The sequence below is a fragment of the Microtus ochrogaster genome (assembly GCF_000317375.1).
Source record: "Microtus ochrogaster isolate Prairie Vole_2 chromosome 6 unlocalized genomic scaffold, MicOch1.0 chr6_random_2, whole genome shotgun sequence".
In the NCBI taxonomy this organism is placed as follows: Eukaryota; Metazoa; Chordata; class Mammalia; order Rodentia; family Cricetidae; genus Microtus; species Microtus ochrogaster.
Window position 1 is genome coordinate 13945980 of NW_004949095.1, and position 7741 is coordinate 13953720.

The window sequence follows — 7741 nt, forward strand, 5'->3', positions numbered from 1 at the left end:
ATGAGCTCTTTGATGTCTTGTTCAATCCCAAGAGGTCAGTTCTAAACACATGTGCATAAAAGGAATACTAAGTGTACTTGGTAGATATACATGTACATACACACATGCACGCGTGCGCACACATATATACACACACACTAATAATTAAGAAAAGGTCATGAATTTGAGAAGGATTTTGTGGAACTTGAGAGGAGTTGGAGGGTTAGGGGAGTAGATACTGCAAATATAGTCCTCATGAATAAAACTCTCAAAAAAGTAGAAAAATACATCAAAAGAAACAAGAACAACAAAATCCCTTATGTCTCAATAAGAAATTCTTTATGAAAATATAATGGAGAGAAGGCCTCTTACTTAAAAAAAAAACTATGCTAGTAAAACAAACACATGTGTGAAAATGACTATTACCGCTTAAATTAAAACAGGTGGATTTAGGTTAGATTTGTCAGTTGAAATGTAGGATGTTCAGTTAAGTTTAAATATCAGATGAACAGTGATATTTCTTTGGTATGAGAGTGTACTGAATATTGCATGGTGCACACAGTAAAACCCACTTATTATTTACTCACAATCCTGATCGTGTTGATTGTCTTGTACTTTTATTTGCAAAATCTGACCCTCCAACTCATGTGCATGAATAGCATCACAAACAAAAACCCTGCTCTAAGGCAGAGGCTCAATAAGCAATCATATAAGCTGAGCAAAATGGAATGTTTTCTATACAGAATACACATCCACTCTATGAAGAAGTTTGTTTTCCCCCATTGACTCTCTAGGAATCTTCTAGGCCTTAAGCATCAGATTGGGACTGTTGAGGAACCATCCTTACAGACTGAGAAACTGATGGGTTCTTGTCCTCTCTAGTAGGTCAACCTTTGTTTTAATGAAAAGGCAATATCATGTATGCCAATCTAATAAATTCTCTTTTGAAGATATATTCATTCAATCAAGTCTGTGCCTCTAGATAACCTTGATTAATTATCTTAAAATGAAAAGCAAAAAGATCTGTGGGTGTTTATGGGGTTCAACTCCTAATAAACAGGTGTTTAATGTTAGCATTATTAAGTTTGATTTCATAGACATATTTAAAAATGCTTTACTCATTAGAGAATTTAGCAGTTATTCTTAATCTTATTAGTACCTTTCCAGAGAAAGGAAGGAAAGGAAATGTTCTCCAATTAATTCATAGAGCTATCCTAAAGTCAAAGGAGAGACAGGCAGTACAAGAGAGAATAGCTGTGGTATACAAACATGAATACAGATTTCATAAAATATAAAGGAGTTGAATCTGGCCAGTTACTAATTTTAAGTGAATCATGGTCATGGAGGATCTTTTTCAGAAATACTGACATTAGAAAATCTGTAGCAAAGTAAGCCCAACAACTGATTCAGGGAGAAAAAAAAAATCAGGTAAACCAACCAATGAAACCAAAGGGGACATTTTCCAAAAATTCAACACTAGGGTTTAAAACCACAATTCTTGTCCAGTTTAAAACCAGACAAGAAACAGACACACCTTCATTGGCTAAAGAGCTGAATAAATACATAGAGTAAACACTGTATTCACAACCTTGGAGGTTTTCTAAAATTAGAGGTGTCTGCTTCTGCTCTCCTCCATTCCTGAGCTGAAGATCTTAGACAACACAGGAAGGCAGGGAAGGAGCCAGGGAGTATAAAGATCAGACTGGGGAAAACAATATCTTCTATCTACAGTCAAGCTTTTAAAACAAATCTTTGAGAAATTTTGAAAATTACAGCAGTAGCAATATCAAAGAATCTACCTATAGCTGAGGAGAAGGGAATCATTTTGAGGCTTGGATTTCATGGAGTCATGTTGCAATGGTCCTCATGTACCAGCAATCCTATATCAGATTTGGACTTAGTTTTGAGCTCTATAGAGGTTGCCATTTTGATCAATTGATTGATTGTTTCTTTCTCTAGTCAGAATCGCCACATTGACTACTGGCTTGTGTAATGTCTTCCTAGGATATTATCTGCCTATTCTTGGGTTTTCAGATCTGGATGATTGCAGCAGAGGCTTTTAGAAGTGTTTCTGAGGCAGAATCAGATCTATAGCTGGATGTCATATCAACCAATGCACACTTACAGTTAACACATATTATTTACTAAAAAATAAATCTTATCAACACTAATGACATAGTGAGTATTTTATGCTTCTTTTTCATTGACTAGGCATAGTGGTATTTACTTTTTTTTTAAGGCAAAGATGTTTCCTTTCTTATTGTTTTTATTGAGCTATATGTTTTTCTCCACTCCTCCCCCCTTCCTCTCTCCTCTCCTTCAACCCTCCCCCAAGGTCCCCATGCTCCCAATTTACTCACGAGATCTTGTCTTTTTCCACTTCCCATGTAGAGTAGATCCATGTATATCTCTCCTAGGGTCCTCTTTGTTGTCTAGGTTCTCTGGGGTTGTGAATTATAGGCTGGGTTTTTTTTTTTTGCATTATGTCTAAAAGCCACTTATGAGTGAGTACATATTATATTTTTCCTTCTGGATCTGGGTTACCTCACTCAATGTGATGTTTCTAGATCCTTCCATTTGAGGCATTTGCTTTTATGAAATATTTTGTAGAAGAGTTTAGAACTTAGGGTTGGAAGAGTCATTGAATGCTCAGAACTCACTGACCTGTTATGAGAGATCACAAGACAGAAATGTTGAGGGACGTGCAGTACCAGTTGCTATAGAAATCTGAGAGCTGAAGAGGCAGGCTCTGGAGAGAAGCCAGTGGTTGACACTGGGAGATGCCAGGAGAGCCACAGGTGGGTAAAGGTGCAGCTTTAGTTTCAGCGGAGACTCTAGGATGTTAGAAATGGCAGGACCATGGGACATCTACAAGAGCAGAGGCAATAGTGGAATGGAGCCAGCCTGAAGTTAGCATACAGATTGTGCGCACAGTGATTAGCAGAAGCCGAGAGGAGGAGCCACCCAAGTCCATTGGTGCCCAGAAGATTGTGAATGAGTCTAGATGATAGCCACTGATCAGTATTACTTGACTTTGGTTTTGATTTAGTGTGATCATTGCCATGCCCTGGTTCTTCCTTCTTGCACTAAAAGGTATTTCACTTGTTTTTGATTTTACAGGAGCCCACAGTTAAGAGACTTTGGATATTTTAAAGGGACATTAAACTTTTAAACTATTTGAATTCTTAAGGACTGGGGACTTTTAAAGTTATATTTTATATTATGATAGTAATGTTACAGAGAAAACAAGAAAGGAACGATGTGACTTCAAATGATGTGTGTGGGTGTCGAGTTGAAAAGAGGTAGGCTTGTGGTGGCTCTTCTTGGTGGTCAGCCTGATGGCAGGCCGGGGAAGAAGGAGCCTCAGCTGAGGAACTGTTTCCATCAGGTTGGCCTATGGGCATGTGTGCGGGGTATTTTCTTGAGGGAGGAGGGCCCAGCCCACTGTGGATGGTGCCATCCTTGGACAGGTAGTTCTGAGTTGTTTAAGAAAGCTGTCTGAGCAGAAGCAAAAGCAACCCAGTACCCCACATTCCTAACTTGAGTTCTTGCCATGGGACCCCTTAGTGACTAGCTACGATTGGGAAACTAAGCAGATCCTTTCCTCTCCAAGTTTCTGAGGTCAGAATGTTTCAGCACAGCAACAGAAAGCAAGCCATGATAATATTACAGTTTGCAAAGAAGTTTCACATATATAGTATGTCATTGTTGCCCTTAACATTCCCAGGTTTGAAACATGAGGTTCTTCTAATGGCTCAGAAAAGTTAAACAACTCTTCAAAGCCACATAGCTCATTTAGTGGCCACTCTTTCAGCCATGTGCTAGAACTCGGTGACTGATTCAGGAGAGGCAGTAAATAGGACACAGGAGCCATCCATCTCCAGGTAAAAGCTTTTCTGGGATTCTAAGTGCAGAAGGTATTTTGAAGGGCATCTCACCCATTCATAGTTCTCTGAAGATTTTACCTGCAGCAAAGGGATCTGGTCTCACCTTAGCCTTCACATTTGGAATCTGATACTCTGTGTATTTGTCAAATGTAGTGATTAACCTATTAACATGGATTGTTACAGACCAAAATTACCAATAGAAGCGTCCTTTTGAAAATGTAGGTGCTGTGTAAAAGAACGGCCTCATTATACTTCATATGAACAGCAGTGTAATACACAATAGGTTAAGGATTCAGTTGTAGTTGACATTTGACATATGCCATAGGCCTCCTGGATAAACCCTAAAGGAGCTGACTGGCATTGCAAGCACTTATTTTCCTAACTCAAGAAGCTTCTAAGACATCACTATAAAGGTCTCCCAGACCTACCTCCAGAGTCAATGGCTTATTTCTTTCCTTTTAGTTCCATGGTTTTCATGAAACAGTTTATACATGTTCTGGCCACACTTTATGATCACCCAGGGTTTTATATTTTATGAAACACCGTCTCCTTTAGGCCTGCTAAGAGTTCTTGCAGAACGCTGACTGCAGCCTTATTCTATAGTGGTCAAGTTAGCACCATAGGAATTTATGAGATCAATTTGTCTTGAGTCTTGCAGGAATCCATTTGGTAAAGAAGATAAAAATTATGCATGTTCATGAACATGTGAGCATTCATATACACACACATGCGCTCACTCACACACACATCACACACACACACACACACTTCTGTCTGAGCGTGACAGAAGAGAAAGTAGATAGGGCATACTTTATATGGGAGAGTATCAGAAAGCATGTCGAATAGCATCAAATCCAAGGAAGCTCTGTGTATTCAAAGACAGACCGTCAGAAAGGACTTTAACTAATAATCTTTGGTTCCAAGTTCAAGTTTTCTCTCTCACCCTTTGCTGTACGTTTTATGATTTGCCCATTCAGAGCAGGCATGGACTGTGTAATATTTAACCACAGTCAAATGACTTCCCCAGCTCCAAAGGCATTTAGTACGGGTGACAGAGACACGTGACTGCCTGAATAGCTCTAAAGCTCATGGGATCACCAGCTCCTGTAACAATAACCTTGTGATATCAGGATGGATGTTTACGAAGAGGCAAATGGATTTTCCTACTTGTCACTAGGAACTTCCAGAAGGCTCCAACTTTTCTGAGTCCCACTGTGGTAAAGTAACAAATATTGCCTGATCCTAAATTATCCATCAACAATGACCAACCACTGTCTCAAGGGGATATTTATCAGGTCACAGGGATCTGGTAAGAGTATGTTACTAAGGTGTAACGTGTAAGTCATAATTTTTCAAAGCAGCTCAATGTAGGTAAATTTTGGTCCATTTAGGCACAGAGTTTATGAAAACTGCAGTCCTCTAACTCATAAAGATGACCTCTAGATTCTAATTTGAAGTGTTCTGCTGCCCAAAGAGAGGAAGCAGCCCATTTGTCAGGGGATGTTTATGAACCAGACATTCCAGCCAATGGGGCACAACAGTGGTTCTAACTAGCTTACTCGCTGGACTGATTGCCCTGCTGGCTATTTGGGTGGGGATGGAGCAGTGACCGTTTTATTTTTCTAAGCCTCCAAACAACACATGGTGCTTCTGCCCCTTTTGGTTTTGTGTCTTCTCAGCCCTCTGGCAGGGAGAAAGCAGCCTGCAGGGGGGTTGGGAGGGGTGTTGATGACTTAGAAAGGCCAATTCTGGTTTCCTCTTTTTTAGGGTGCCACAGCGGCAGGAAGGGAGCAGGCTGCAGGGGACAGCTCCGCTGCCAGAGAAACGGTGGCTTCAAGAAGTCGATATGGCTTGGGAAACCAGGACTAGGGGTGCCATTGAACACGTCCTGTTCGTCTCATCTGAGAAACACAATTTTTGAGAGAACAAGAGCTCCCAGGCCTTTCAAAGTGACCACTCAATCAACAACTTCGTGACCAAGAAGGAAAAGGACAGCGAGCAGTTTTTGCTAGAAGAGCCAAAGTTTTGCCAGTTTTGGCCTGTCCCCGTCACAGCCCTTTTATTCCTGGGCTTTCATGTTGCCGTGGTAACCGACGTGGGCAGATGCTGCTTGTGTTGTGTTTATTGCTCTTTACAGAGCTCAGCGTAGTGCTGACACAGAACAGAAAATCGATGAACACTGTCGAATGACCTTTGTAACTATCTGTTTGTGGGGAAATCTCATTAAGCCTTAAGCCATTCCTTTCCTTTCTCCACAGCCAAAAAAAAAAAAAAAAAAAAAAAAAAATCATACTTTACACGTGGGAAAAAAAAAACAATGAATGTACAAGCAAGGACAGATCAAAATCCTAAGAACTTTTGAGAAATCTACATTTTTTTATTTCTCTCTGTTAGGCTATTGTTTAACTTCCTGTTATCCATCAATTTCTTTCGCTTGTCTGTTCTTCCTTCCTTTTATAATGTGAGGCAAGTTCTGGCCATGTAGTTGAAGCTAGCCTTAAACTTACTATGTAGCCCAGGCTGACCCCAATTCAAAACCTTCCCATAATTAATCTCTCTAGTGCTGGAATTAAAGGCATGTGCCTCTGCGCTCAGCTTTATTTAGCTTTCTATAATTAAATCGTGTGCTGACTTTTATAGTGAAAAAACCCTTCGCAAACTTTCCAGAGATGCAAAATCCTGTTTTAAAAAAGTCATCTGTCCTCTGAAGCAAAGCCAGCTCTGTCCTGATTCTGTGATGTGTGGTGGAGGGGCAGGTAGGGGTAGACTTCCACGCATGTGTACGTGCCAAACAGAGAAGTGGCATTTGTTCTTTAGCAGACAAGGGACGTACTCGGTAAGTTTTTCCAATATGGAATCATGATGCGGTTCTTACGTGAGTGTCCACGGAGTGATTTTCCGCCTGGTTAATTCCAGAGGCTCATCTCTGTCTGGGCTTGTCTCCTCGCCTCCCTTGTGCCTTAGCCCATTTCTGCTACTCTGGCTGAACAGTGATTGAGTGCTCTGTAAAGCAGAGAGGTTTGCTTTGCTCTGGTTCTGAGGGCTAGGAAATCCAAGGTGAGGAAGGATCTTCTCAGCTGTGCCCCACCACATGATGGAGGGCAGCTGGTGGGAAGACAGAGGCAGTGTCCTACCTGGCCTCGGTCTCTTCTTAGACAGTTGTTAGAGCCATCTCAGCCAGTGAGCCTATGACCTCGTCTAATTTAATTACCCCCCAAAGGCTTCACCTTCAAATGCTATGAACATGAACTAGGGAATTGAATTTTCAACACAATCTTTGGGAGAACATTCAAAGAACAACACCCTCATCTTCCATGTCACCCCTGATGAGGGGCAGTTTTTGCCCTTCACAGTGTCTTTGGACGTTGTCATCACACAGCTCATTGCTCATTTGCTCCCTGAGGATATATAGGCAGCTCAAGCGCCAGCACCAGCCTCTTGTCAGCTCCTTGAGAGGCCTCCAAAGGTATTTGATGAGTGAATCGAAGAAGAGAACTGGCTGCTTGTGGTCAGTTCTGGCAGCACGCTCCTGTCAGCTGCTGACACAGTAGGAAGAGGGGGCACTGGGAAATGTGTACTTAAAGTTCTAATGGAAGTCAGGGGAAAATGAGAACCTATTGAGGAGACAACATTTAGAGATGTGAACTACTTTGGTATTTCCTCGGTGTCTTTTAGAGCTTTTCTTTCTTGTTTTTTTCTGGCAATGTCATCTGCGGTGATGCTGTCTGGATCTCATCTATCATTTTTTTTTTTTTTGCTTCAACAGCAAGAACACATAAACCAAATTCTAAGCTGCTATTTGAATCTTTACTTGCAAAACACAAAGTGAAACAAATTTTTCCTATGATTTATATAATAATAATAAAACAACTTTG